General features: G+C 39.6%; 1 protein-coding gene across 3 annotated transcripts in view; it reads left to right on the top strand.

The window, feature by feature from the left end:
• The window catches only part of LOC139952227 (transcription factor AP-2-epsilon-like), a 149,219-nt gene that overhangs the window by 109,850 nt on the left and 24,526 nt on the right, over positions 1 to 14,843 (top strand). The gene's annotated exons all lie outside the window — the stretch shown is intronic.

Below are 14,843 nucleotides of genomic sequence, written 5' to 3'. Positions count from 1 at the left end.
CCTTTTACGAAGTGAAGAGAAGTTCTTAAAATAATTTGACCCAGGGCATTCAGGTGGGTACACACCGCCCCCTGTTGATCAGGTAAACTTCTGGGGTACCACCTTAATGGTTTGATGGTCACATATACCCTGAAGGTGACTGAGAGCCATCAACCAACAGATGTTCCCATCAGTGGCCCCTCACTGGGTTCAGTGTTTAGGTTGTCCGTCTCCCTGTCACACTACTGTTGATGCTACCATGTTTGTCTTATACCACACCTCTACCTCCAAGACCCCACCTACTAAGTAAGGTTGATGCACATTACTTGATCAGGTACCAGACTACTTCCTTTCCAGCCTCACTTGCAATCACATAAGTTTTCGATGTCATACCATGACAGTGGTAACGGTAGTCTATTCTCTGCATAAACCCACATCTGGTCCGTGTATTTCTAGAGAGTTGACTGCTCACTGATGGATGTCAAACTGTGGTCTTATCATTAGACATCTCTTCACTCTAAACATGTCGAGTTGACACAGCTTGACTCTAGGTGTTGCTCCGTCCCCTTCACCTGGTTCCAGTTACCCACTGTGAGCCCTAAACTGACGGTGGTCCCAAGACCAGAACCTATACTGACTCGTTGCTGATGACACATGCATATTACATCCTCAAAACAGATACAGTTTTGACCAGCATTTATATTGGTAACAATTTATCAGATTGTATTTTGTTAATATCAACCGGTTTTGCATGTTTTTTCTACTGTTATTCGATTCTGTCATCCTCTCGACCAAACAACATTTTGATTTTATGGCTCATGCCTTGACTACCCAGAATTAATAATTAATAAAACATAATTATCTCAAAATTCTACTCCACGTTGGTCGCAAACTACGAATCTCAACGCGACTTCCTCACGATATTCCTTCGGCTCGTATCTATTGTTCTCGTGTACTTTCCAATCTTAAATTCAACACAAAGCTACCATACCATATTCAATATTAAATCGAGTGTAGTTTGCCGTCATTTAGTATTCGTTTACCGATGAAAAACAAGTTCTGTTTCGGAATGAATGAGCTTGAATGATTCTCTTTTTCACACCGCTAAGAATAATTTTCCGACAGCCTTTTTCGCACACAGTTGTTTACACAGTCAATATTTTGTGTGGTTTCAAGTTTGAACCCGATGTGCCGCCAATTAATGTTGTATAAAAGACCCACGTGCAGTCTCTCGCACCTTGTGTCCGAACGATGTGTATCTAGCTCTATGCTTTATACGTATGGTGTCGATATCGTAGTGACTTTTTATCATCAATGCACAGTCTCCCGATGTGAGATCCAAAGCCATAATGACAAACACGACAAGATGTTTTCTCTCGATTCTTCACATACACATGCTTGGTGATTCATTACATGTTTGTCTAGTCTTTATGTAGATATTACAAAGACATATCATGAAAGTGAAATATTTCAAACTGCCACCTCTTCAATTTACAAATGGATACAATCAAAAATTGCATTTAAAATCTTTAGTGAAAATACTGAAAACAATAGTCTTTAAAACTTCTGTATTGAAACTTGGAATAGGGCAATAGTTATACTATATAAGAAAGAGTTATACCCCAGACCGCGACAATGCCGAATGTAGTGCTAGATCATACACAAGTTGCAATGCTTTAAGTATAAGTTTATTGAGGACATTGGTGAATATACTTTCGCATGAGAATTTTATGTCAAGACTTTTTGCAATGGATTCCGAGATTTTTGCACCGATTGATATGTATTGAAATCCATACAGACATAACACTCTTTCGTTTTACTGTTCACTTCAGTGTAAGTAATACTCTGAGTTTTTGTGGCTGGGTTCCGAGCGAGGTGAAGGTTCACTCTTTTTAAAGAATACTAATTCCAGTTCTAATCAAAGCCTATTTATTAATAAAGGTTGCTAATATGATTTGAGACCTAAGTCGATAAAAGATAATCACGAAATAAAACACGTTCTTTATGTATGCGATCCAGGTGCAAAGTGCAACAAAAGCTATATGTGACATAGTATCATCCCACGCTCAATCAAAGCATTTATTCAAGAATAATTACAGCCACTGAAAGTGCGAATATTGTATGGTCTGTTTAGATGGTCTTTCACTTTATGCTTAGTAGCTTTGCAGTAACGAAAATGCGTAGAAGAAAAGTATATGATCTCTTGTTTGGAATCTAGGTTATGTGGAATTACGTCTACTAGCCCCACTGTTCTTTCACTGTGTTCGTCACGCTTCTTTTCACTTTTTAGTTAAACTCAACAATCATTGCGGAGATCAACCCTCAACTCCAGTGAATCTTTTCCTCCATTTTAGGCTTCAGAGAGGGGGGGGGGGGTGGGGGGAGTGCGAAACAGAACAATAACTGTACATTAATTTTGCCACACCACTCTAGGGTCCCCTTTATGCAACGGCCTCAAAAGTCCCAACCCAACAATAGCTTTTTTTCAAATGGTTTGGTTTTGATTCTGTAAAGAGCGGTTAATACGTAGCAGATACAAAGAGGTTTTTATTGGACCTGTCTGGTCTGATCCCTGCCTCTTATCAATCTATCATTCATACATGAGAAGGCATGTAGAGCGTCCCTGACCCACTTTAACCTTAACACACTGTGTTCGTCACGCTGATGTGCTACATCGGCGCCAAAACGTACCCATGTCCTTTCAAACATTAAATAACGTCTCTTCGTGGTTCGAAAGATACCACTTACTCACACTTGCCTTTCTCATATATATAGAAATCATTAACACACACACACACACCATTGTGTATTTTAAAACTGTTTCACATCAGATGAGGGAAATAAACAACATTCACATGATGTGTCATTCACATCATCTAATGATGAGGGAAATAAACAACATTCACGTGATTTTTCATAGATCATTAGCCAAGCAGTTATTAACTGTTGCATTTTGTGTTTAACAAGTCCAATCGTTGTTTGTTGGTTGTGTTTTGAAAATTATTTTATTTTCTAGAAAGCGGCTCATACAACAGGTGAAGGCCTACTAAACTGGTAGATTGAATCGTCTTTGTACGTATCATATTTGATAACAGAACAACATAAACAGATATTCCACATATTTATTTTGCAAAAGTTGTTCCCAAGCAGAGCTCTAAATAAAAGTGTTTTCCAGTGCACTATTGCAAGAGACCAAATTAAACATACCGATGTGCGTGTACTTGAAAAGGGTCACGACCTTTGACCGAGGTCAGAGTCAAATGAGTTGATGTCGACAGCTCCATTGCCCCCAACTGGACGGGAAATGTCAACCTTGACTGACACTAGATAATAGGTATAATACTTCAAGAACTTATAGTCCCCAAATGTTTAGTGGGGCGTGGTGCACAATGAACCGAAGACTCTAAGATCTTGTACACATTGGTCGTCTTATAAATGATGTACACACCCCACAAAGACTTTATTTACCGTGCGTTTCTCCGGATATGTTTCAGCTTTCAGAAATGGTTAACTTTAGGCTTTATGATCCAGATACAACTGAAGATGTTCACGAACTACGTGCAGTAATGTCACGACCCATCATAACATCAGTCTGCCAAGGCAGGTTAAAGCGCCCTCTCTCGGTCGCTTCCTATGATTATTATCACTCAGTGTAAACCGTCTTAGTTTGGTGTGGGGGAGGGGGGTCTTCTAAAACAAAACAGGGTTATTTGATAGTTTTCATGTTTTTTTGTAAGTCACAAGAGTTTCTTCTACTAGTGACTCAGTGGAAGTAATGTGGGTAGTGGATACGCCCCAGGGGTGGGGATTCTTTAAGGGAGTATTGTCATGTCTCTATAGTGGGGACTCTGGCCAGCTACAATTGGATTGTTCCTGGTCGTGTTGCTTGACTTCCTCTTTCCTTGATTAAATGCTACCGCGTCCAACTCCTAAGTGACCTGGAACCACCTTATGGTTCAAAAACATGATTCTGGTTAGTGTCAATCTGGGGTATTTTAGGATGTCAGTTTTATTGGAGGGTGGCGAAACAGTTTAGCCGTAGATTCGGGAGACTGTTTCATCACGTCAGTCAAAAGATCAACTCAGTGAAAATAAATTCCCCTTTCTTGCTGGCAATTTGTTTTTCTGCTCGTCACAATTGCCACTGTCGTAGTGCTTTTCAATAGGAATTTTTTCTTTCCAAATCGATTAAAAAAGGGACTCGTTTAAAAAAAAAAGATTTTCTTTTTGTATTAAGCATCTATATAATACAGGGAGAAAGCTCATGTTGCTGTTTTATTTCTACATTTAAGTAAGCCATATTTATTACACAATTGTTAATTCCGTACCAATGATAACTAAATTGATGTTGCAGAACAAGACAAGCCCCCTACAACAACATTCTAGACCCAGTTAGGTTGAAGGGGTGGCAGTGAGACAGTGGTGACCTGCCTTAAAGACGCTTTCGCTAGATCAATCCTCAAACAAACAAACTCTGGAAACAGAGGGGAGTAACACAACCCTCAAACTCTGGAAACAGAGGGGAGGAACACAACCCTCAAACTCTGGAAACAGCGGGGAGGAACACAACCCTTTGAATGATCATCTCCTGGAAATCTCCAAGCATTTCGAGCATCTGATTCTATCCATGTCAGATTGAATATACACGGCGTGTTGCTGGCTTGAAATCTGTCAAAAACTGATGAATAGAGTGGCCTACGGTGTGAACCGGTGAACGTTTATTTATCAAAATCAGCCACTAGCTTTGGCAGTGACATCAACTCCATTATGATTTAGCACTGTGCATATATTTATCCACACGGCTAAACTGTAAACGTTTCTTCTCTGGCACTCCAACCCATCCATCAAAACACTAATTCAAAATGGCGGCCCCGTGAAAATCCAATTCAGCCAATCAGTGCTCGAGTTATTAAGAGTGTCGTCGGCGCGTAGTGAACAATTTGATGGCATATTTATCATTTCACATGCCATATTCACCATTTGGACGGTGTCACTTTGTGTTTGCATATCTTAATGCTGTGTTCACGTTCATTCTGCTGTTAATAATGGGATACATTTCGTTCATTCTTAAACATGACCAAGAAACGTGGAATGCCCACAATAATTCACAGTGTACTTTTCGAGAAAAACTTGTTCACATCGCCCGTTTGGTCTTGTTCTACTTCTAAGATTCGAGTCTTGGTCTCACGACATTAAAACTAGTTGTTTCTCAAACACTGTTGCATTTCACTCCAAACATTTCAAGGGAAGTTCTCCACCATAACCAATATGTACAGTATACGTTATGAGCAAATATGTAAATATTGGGTAGTGGTTTTTTTTTTCAATCTAGTGCTCACCCCTTTTTTTAATAAACACTGCACCTCTTGCTCAAGAATAATGAGAATGGTTATGGGTATGTTTACTTTCATGTCATCTACACAATCAAAAGTCTAGAAAAGTGGGTCATTTCTTATGGCAAACTCGCCAGTAGGCTTTACATCTATAATATAAAGACATCTTTTATACGTTTGTTTATTATAGGACTGTGCCATAGAACTCCTGAAGCGCCCATTTTGTATGTTGAGGGTTAGCTGTTCGGAACTTTTTTGTGTAGCCTACACCTTAAATTATTACAACAAAAGCCTCGTGGATTTTTGACTGCTTCCTCAGAAATAAATTGCGTTCCCTGAATATGATTTATGCATTTTTGCAAGCGATCATCTTAATCATTGTATTTGGAAGTTGACTTGGCTCTTTACTCAACTCTTACCAATCGCTGACTTTTCTGGGGGATCACTGACTACTTCAATAAAAGCTTTTAACTTGGGGTAAAAATGACAAAAGTGTCCCTCGAGTCTCAGCATTGTCCAACTTGCTTTGTCATTTGGCAACACAGAATGAAGGCCCTAGGCAAACCATTGGTCATGTCGGAGTTATAAGGCAAAGCAAATCACATGAATCTAGTTCCATAAAAGAATAAATAATAGAACAAAAAATGGATACACTATCACACTATTTGGGGAAAAAGGGACAATATTATAACTTTTATTACACAGGTTTGGTGTGTGTAATGCTTTACAGTGGTTTGTTTTTACATTGGTTTCGTGTTCGGAAGGTAATTAATGTGAATTGCAAAATCACCTGCATATGTGGACATTCTACGCCTGGGGACAACGTTGTAACATTATAATATATATTCCCTTTCACAATTTGCGTTAAGGGTAGAGAGTGGATCCATAAATAATGAAAAATCTACAAACTGCCAAATTGCGATTTCAATTTTCTTAATACTTAGACAAGGGGTAGATGATACGCCAGTCATATTAAATATTTATAAAAGAGTGGGTCAAATTTGGTAAGGGGACAAGATACAGTAGAAACGGGGCATCGCTGGAGCAGGTGTCAGCGTAAGATATCGAAAACTACTCAGTGAACTTTTTATTTTGTTGTAGGAAATACTGTTGTTATAAAATTAGTGTTGCAGAGAAAAGGACGACTAGAATCTGCGTACAAGTGCAGTCTAAAACAAAAAACACTTTCGCTGTACGGTCTTTCTTTGAAAATGAGAAAACAATCTCCAAGCAACACTTGTAAACATTATTGATTTGATTTCTTTATAACTCACTGTCCATTTTACTGAATATGTCTGCATTGACATCACAACCCTTCCCCCTGCTATATCAAACACTATGACCTCGCATTGTTTATACTATTTCATTTTCCTGACATTATTACCTCTCTATTTGACGAGGCCAAACACCAGTTCTGTTGCACACAGTGATAAAGAAATCCTAATAATTAGATGAGTTGCTGAATAATTGACAATGCGTCTCTTGTTTAGTTAATTCCACTACGCCACATGTTGTTGTTTTGGGGGTTGAGGTTTTTTTTATGCGTAGTTGTTTTTAATATGTTGTATTATTGTTTCTTGTTATTAATGATTTCAGAATCAAATGGCATCCCTGGTAACAGGTGCTGCTAGATTGTGTTTTAAACAATAACCCAACCCGGACACAGACTATATGTAGTAGGGTTGGAAGGAAATAGCGAGGAGCAGACAAACTCTGTTTGGCAAGAGCCAAATATAGAGGCATTATCAAATTATTTGGGAAGGATTGGGATATAATTCATCAATAATTGATTTCGAATGAAAGAATAAAAAATAAAAAAAACATCAACGCTCCATTTTAGTCTTATTAACATTACTGATTAATAATTGTGTGTGTTTTTTTTCCCACTATTTTCTCCTGACTGATTCAGCCAAAATGTTCACAGGTTTACTAATTCATGAATATGATTGATCACACAAAACATATAACACTGCTTCCACTATTTTATCAGCTCTGAAAATGCTAATAATACCTTTAAAGTAGGTGGCTTGTTGGAGTGGGGCCAGGGATCGCTGTAGCTGTGGGGTTGGTGTTTTTGCAATAGTTTCTCTTAAACACAGTCCATAACAAATTTACATGCAGGGTTTGTGGACTTTGATAATTTGGGCCTGCCATGTTGCTATTTTCTCTAGTTATTGTAGCAGTCAGGGGCAGTCATATACTAATGTAATGAGTGTTTCTGAGAGTACAGTGTATATCAAATGGGGACTGGTTTATATCAGCTACTCCCTGACGCCACACCGTCGGAAATTAACAGTAAGCCTTTTTCAGGGTTTTCGGGGTAATAGCAGGATGCGACACATCTATACATGATGAAGCGAGTCGCTCTCAGCGTGAAAACGATGACAAAAGGCCCCCACCTGTCGCACCATGCAGCCATATTGTATTATTAATAGTTACGGGTTGATGTGATATCCGGGTGAAATATGTATTTGTCGCCATTAGAGGTGTACCAAGGCAAGAATTCCAACCACCAAGCATCGATTTGTAACAAATCGGATCATAATTTAGGGATGTTGCGCGTCATTTGTAAACCATTATTATGGGGAAAATGTTTTCTTGCCCATAAAAAAAAAAAACTTGAATAAAAAAGATAGTTGCTACCAACGAAAAGGACCAATGATAAAAAAAAACCTGGGAGTTCCACTGTCTACTGTTTAGTTGCCAATGTGGCTAGAAATATGTGGGTAATATTACTACTGTAAAGAAGGTGCAAACCCCAACAGATCCTTGACGGCATTCAAAGCCGTGTATCATTACGACAATGTATTGAAGTTAACTTTCTTTCGTGTTTTGGAAGATTATTATTTGATACAAATATCTTTTTAAGTTTTACACAGTAATTTCTTACAAGGGAAGCAGATAGCTGTAGGCAAACGTTGTTTTTCCTCATCCCCTGTGTTTGTACACATTCACGGTTTTCATGGAGCTACCGACCTCCTTCTACCAAATTCTCCCCAAATTCTCCCGTCCCTCCTGAGGATCCAAACGCCCCGGGGTACTGGGCAAATATCAGGGCTAAGTCCGTAAGATATTCTCTGTTTCCAGACCCCTAGAGATTCTCAAACACGGCCAGAAAAGTGAGACCAATACAGGGCACCATGTCTGTCATTACCGACTTGAACTTGTCACGGCTGGCCTCGCTGCTCAGATAGTGATACGTCACAGGTCAATGACACCTAAGAGGCGGGGATTGCTCCCGGAAGGGTTGTTCTCTGATTGGGTAGTGGCGTGAGGGGAACCTTGAAAGCAGGGATCGCTCTACATACGCTGATTGGCTGAAAGTTTCTGATTGGTATGTAGAGTGGGTTATGTCATCGTAATAACAAGTAGGCCTAGTCTCTGCTCAAGTCTATCATTTCGAAGGTTTCTTCTTTTCTCTATGGTTCCATCTGTCAGCAAGAACCAAACAACAACCGGACTCCCAAATTACCCAGAATTTCCTTCACTTCATTAGGGAGCTCTGGCGCTCTATATTTAAGTCCACTGTGAAGCAACTTTGAAGGCTTTGAATTGGGGGGGGGTGGCATAAGCACACCAAGGTCGGTGGACGGTCACTTTGTTGGGTCGCTGTTTTGTCCCAGAGTTTCTGCAAGTTGGCCCAGCCTTGTGTTGATTTTTTTTTTCTTTCTTGCTCGAAATTACATTTTAAGCCTTTGAAATTTTGCCTTCATTGTTTGTGGGAAAGCATGGTTGAAATTAAGTGTCATTATAGGTGTGATACGCGTCGCAATTACCTTCCCTACGCCAATTGGGTGCTGGGTGGACATGTCAATAACAAGAAATCCGGTGTTGTTTTTATTTCTCATTCTTGACGAATTGTCGAATTGTTTGTTTGTCTGTAGACTCATATATGTCACTTACATCACCATTCATCTCACGGAGTCAAATTGTACTCATTAAGGTAGCTTTGGGGCCAAACGATTGCACTGTCATAACGTTTGTTCCCTCCCATATAATGAGCGATACCGTGCCGGCTGGATAGTTTGGAATGCAGGCTAACAATGCCAGGCTGAACCAACTTTCCAGCTCTATTTTCCATACTTTTGGCGAATAACATGGTGATAGTTCTTTAATCAATTATGGCCTTGGTGGGATCAATAGGGGCTTTCACGACCAGAGAGTCATTTGGGCAAATAAACGGAGGTCAGAAAAGCGATTAAAGATAACTATTTTATCGTTGTGGTGATTAATTCGTTGACATAACCAAAGCAAGGCCTTTATACCACAAAGGGAAATTCAATGATGTTTTTCAAATTGTAGATTTTTTACACACATTGCTTGGTTTTATTTTATATTCACGAGAACTAATCTGGGTTTAAGATATGCTTAGCTTGCGGATCAAATGACCCCATTTTTATTTTTATTGATGCTGGCCAGATGAACAGGTTTGTGAATTTTGATTAAAAAAACAAACGCAATAGATCAATCTATATTATTCATCAGAAACACAGTTGACCTGTCAAAGGAATGCTGCAAAGTACTACTCGAAGCTTATATATCGGTGTGGACACAAACACCGCACCCGTGTTATATAGATATTAAAATAAATAAAAAATAAAATGTATACCAAGAGAATCAAATGAACACCCCGGTTCACCTTAAACCAGTTTCATCGAAAACAAAAGTTTTTAATAAAAGTTTCAGGGAAACACTCCCCCTCTTCCAAAAGGGGGGAAAAGATAAATAAATTCAAGCATTCAATCTCCTCAGTGTGGAATAACTTTCGTGTCAAGTTCAACATTTATTTCAGGAGGAGGGGGGGTAGTTTCTGAGCTCAGGGTTCTCAACACAGAGCACATTCTCCACAAGTTCAGTACAGACCTAATGCCAAGTTCAACACAAACAAACACAGCCCGGATTCTTATATAGCTGTCTGACAATGCAATAGCCTGTTCTAAATGTTGGTATCACAATTCTGGGTTCGGTATGTAGGGGTTGACAGGGCTCAGATCGCCCCGGGGCCCGTGCAGAATCAACGGGGAGGCCTGCCAAACCGTGACCTAGGTTAACCTCTCACAGAAATACCTATTCTTTCAAAATAAGATTCAAACAAGAAATTTCCCGAAGATCGCATTTAGATTTAGATCTATACTGACATTGAAAATCACTGTGTTTAGTGTAAACCATGCACACTATTCAACATGTAGGACCGAACAAATAATTTTGAAATTAACAACCGAAGTCAGCTGATGCGTTGTACAGTTTTCAGAAAGTTCCGAGTATGAACAATATAATCAGTGACCTTTCAAACTAAAATTAAACAATGGTGTTTTATGTTTACCAAACCTGTACATATATTTAGTAATATACATTACAATGGTGCAACCCAATGGATTAGACGGTTAGCGTAGAGGGATATATTTTACATACCACTCTCTGTTCCACTGATGACAACAATTTATTAATAGCGTTTAATGATATTTGAAACGGACTGAAAATTATTTCATGTATGTAACGCATTGACCCCATGGCTGTCATATTATCATAACTTGTGTCTTGTGTTATTTTAACTTTTCATACAATACTCGAATTTGCTCTATGCATTTATGGAGTCTGGGACCCGTCTCCAGTTAGCTAAACTATTACTGACAACCCACACACTATAGTTTGGTTCACGGGCCCTCATCTCATATGGCAAGTTATTGGATAGCATAATTGGATAGAAATGTGACTAGTTCCTTGACGTAATTTTAGTGTAAGAATAATTTCCCGTGTTCAAAATGATTGGAAGACGATGGGGGAAGAGAAAATTGAATTTTAGCGAGGAATTCATCTCAACGTATTTAGTTTCACCCTGGATAACAAAATACTTTGAACAAAATTTCATATCAAGCTGGTAAACGGTAAATGTTTCTGTAACTCGTTTATGTGCTTTTGTAAACATAAGACGAGTACCATTCGGGAGCAATGTTCATCAGTAGTGATGTATGGTGTAGTGTTATTTAATCTGAGCCTACGCTAGGCACTGTGACATTCGCACTGCCCGGTAATTTCAGAAGTATTCCAAACCAATCAGAACTTTATCAGACAACGGTAGGTCCTATACAAGTCATTGGTGTGACTCAGTGTCAAGTTTGAAACGAAATGGTACGAGTTGAGGCACTTCACAATGAACAAATTGCACAACGTTGACCATTACATTTATAAGATTCCCAAGCCCGGGTTCGGCACTTTGGCTAGCATTAAAAACAAATTCACTGAACAACAACTGAACTTATCTCACGTTGTAGAATTGTAGTTAAGAACCGATGTCAAAAGAAAACAAATCATTTCATAAAACAGAGACAAATCTAGATGGTTCTCTCAAATGCAGAATTGCCTAGCTCAAAATGTGAAACACGTTCACCCTTTTTGATACAAATTTTTCGGTCTATGTTGGATAATCACAAACCTTGACTAAAATGATTGGCACAGAAACCTAGAATAGTTAGACAAACCTAGTTGACTCCTGACGGAAGCTCCACTGCAGTTTCCTCTAGATTAGCTTTTCACCATGACAAGAGGGGAGTTCTCCAAAATAGCCCCGTAACTAAAGTACCCCCGGGACCCTGAGTGGGTCCCATACCCAACCCTCCAGGGATGTCTTGCCTTTTATACCCTGGGGGAAGAGACGCCCCCATGGAGGCTACAACTTCACCTCTACCCCTGACTCGGTCTTGCCCTGTCACCCAATACGCGTTAGTCAAGACACCGTCCCCAATACTTTCTGGCTTGAGTTTCTATGAGGGGAATCGAAGGCAAGATGGGAAGTGGTTTTTTACGTGTATGATATTAAGATACATTTCCAATCGTAAGTCAATTTGGTTTGACCTGGACTAAGGACGCTCGATTATGGCGGTCTATGATCACAATTTGTTCATAATATATGGTGTGTCCACGTCTGTACAGTTTATGTATGTATATATGTCTCAATTTGTTTCTACCTGAACCTTGACACCCCCACCCCCACCCAACATTCTGAAACCACGTTTACATGTTTATTAAACTAGGCCTATCTTTGGGTTGCGTCGTAGCTGAGCGATCTGATTTCATCCCCAAACTTCTTCACCAAGTCTGGACAAACCAACGACGCCATCTAATTCCATTTCAGCAGGGATAATACTTTGCTTCAAATGACTGCAGTTGTTTATTATCTCGGTTCTGGCTCTGGAAGTCTGGTCCATGCCAGGGCTAATATATCCAGTCGTCACTATATTGTGATTTAAAGATACCCTCAGACATTAATAAAGTTACTTCAAATTGTCCATTGCGCCAAACACCTCCAATCCACCAATATATTTCCTCAATGTTTGGTGCCCTCGTAAGGTCGACACCAGAAAGATCATGAGCTGATTGTCCACTCATTCATGTCCTTTTTACGAGCAGGACTTGATTTATTTTATGAGTGCCGTGGGATTGGATAATTGCATTTGTCGAACCCATTGGTGGAATCAATCAAATGTTATGTGTTTTTCAGCTACTTGTTCTGCTCATAGAGCTACTCTATGTTCTGCTCAAGTCTCGCTAGTCCACGTTAGATGATACGTGATCTCGTGGTAGTCGTACGAACAGCGCCATAACCGTTTACACCGACTCTTGTGGGTACTTCCCATTTATCATTCTGCAATTTATTAGGGATTTGGGTCAGTAAATGATGCGATTACGTCATAATATTGATTGTAACCAAAAATAGTTTTCAGATGAATTTTGAAATGGATTTTGTCCACTGGCCCAGGAAATTAAGCTTGCTTTGTATTTGTGATCAAGGGTCCCCATTTAGTGGGCCTGTGTGCCTGTTCGGGGGTTTCCCTTTTATGGTGATGTTGGTGCAATAAATGTAATCAACTCAAGTAAACTAAACTACACTTAAATGTTTAGTGAGACAGATGTCCCTTCAGACTTGTCAAGGGGTCACAAGGGTCACGATTAAGGCTAGACCTATGTGTCACTTCTTAACAAACACTTTTGTCTTCTCTTAATCCAATTATTGGCGGGAAGGAAGTGCTTTGCAATGACAACGATGGTCGGAGTTCTCTCATTTGTATAAATTGAATTTTACGGTTTGTTTTGACTGGACCTATCCCTCTGCCATTGTTCTCCGTCTGGTGCCCTTCACATTTTGCGTGATTCACGAGGCCATTACGCCGCAGTGACCCAACTAAGTAGGTCATGCCATAAAATGTCAATCAGGGAGTTAATTGTTTGTTGGAGATTTCACAACGACAGTAATTAGCACCAGTTGTGTGCCATTGCGATTCGGTATCTTCGTTTAAAATTATCGGAATGACATTAAGGTAGAACAGGACAGTAGCAGTTGCTTTTACTTTATTTAACAACACCTTGTGCTTGTTTAAACCAATTGATTGTTAATATCACCTAAATCTAGAGTTATGATTGCGAATAGTCCGGTCACCGGATATTTCCCTCATCGGTTGAAGATGAGTTTCCTCGTGCTCGGGTCAGCCACCAGACAAGTTTTAGCCAGTCAACACGTATGATTAATTTATACACCTTTTCTTGGTAAACTATTATACGCGTCGCGCGGACTTAAATTTTTTCCCGATGGGGAAGCCTAGGTTCTAGGCCGGACTTTAGAGTTAAAACTTGCGGTGCGAGTTTCAATTACCCGCGAACCGCAACAACCAAGAAGTACTTTACCATCACTTGAAATGTTACCATTCAATTAAAACACCACTAAAGAATTCGTATGGTAGGTACATCATTTTTTAATAAAGACTGTGTTCAAGGAATAGTGCTTCGCTAAAAAAAACTCCTAAGTCGGTGTGTCATCATCCGACAGATATTTTCATTTCAGTCAAATCTCAATCTTTTAGCAGTTCCATAAATGAAAGCTTGCTCACAATCCGTGTTTCGAGGTCATTGAAGGTCAAGCAATCTTCCCAGTCAGTTCCAATAATAACACGTGGAAGTATTTATACGTATACAAGGCGTTGTGAGTTAGTCTCCTTCTCAAGGAATTCTAAGGAACTTGGCCATCGCGATACACGAGAAGGCTTCCCGAGTGGGCGTCTACGGGCTAGTGAAGGGCCTGGTTCATTGAGACTCACTCAGCAAGTGATTTGGTTCTGCCATAGTTAGTTAAGTTTAGCGGAGCCGTGCCACCCTTGTCCCGCTGAAGGTGTGGCTCACATTACAAGCTCCATATCGGGAGAGGGTTTGTGAACAACATAAAGAATAAGGACCTTGCTTCATAGACCTTTGATTAATCATGTTGAAGCCATTTTGTTTCATGCATAGACAGTACACACAACCACAGCGAGGCTGGAAGTAAAGAGGGAGTCTGTCTACCATTAATGGGTATATTATTAACTTGTCCACAAGACCAATGTCGAATGTAAAGTTACCGTTCATCTATAACAAAACTCAAGTCCACCAATCTACTTCGTACTTTATCAAAGTGGTGAAACATTTCGTACCTTCCTACACACATTATGATTTGCTCAAGACAAAAAAGACTTCACAAGTTGAAGATCTCTGACACTTTCTATG

The sequence above is a fragment of the Asterias amurensis genome, chromosome 20 (assembly GCF_032118995.1).
Source record: "Asterias amurensis chromosome 20, ASM3211899v1".
Classification (NCBI taxonomy): Eukaryota; Metazoa; Echinodermata; class Asteroidea; order Forcipulatida; family Asteriidae; genus Asterias; species Asterias amurensis.
The sequence above is the reverse complement of the archived record's forward strand: the minus strand, read 5'-3'. Positions and strand labels throughout refer to the sequence as shown.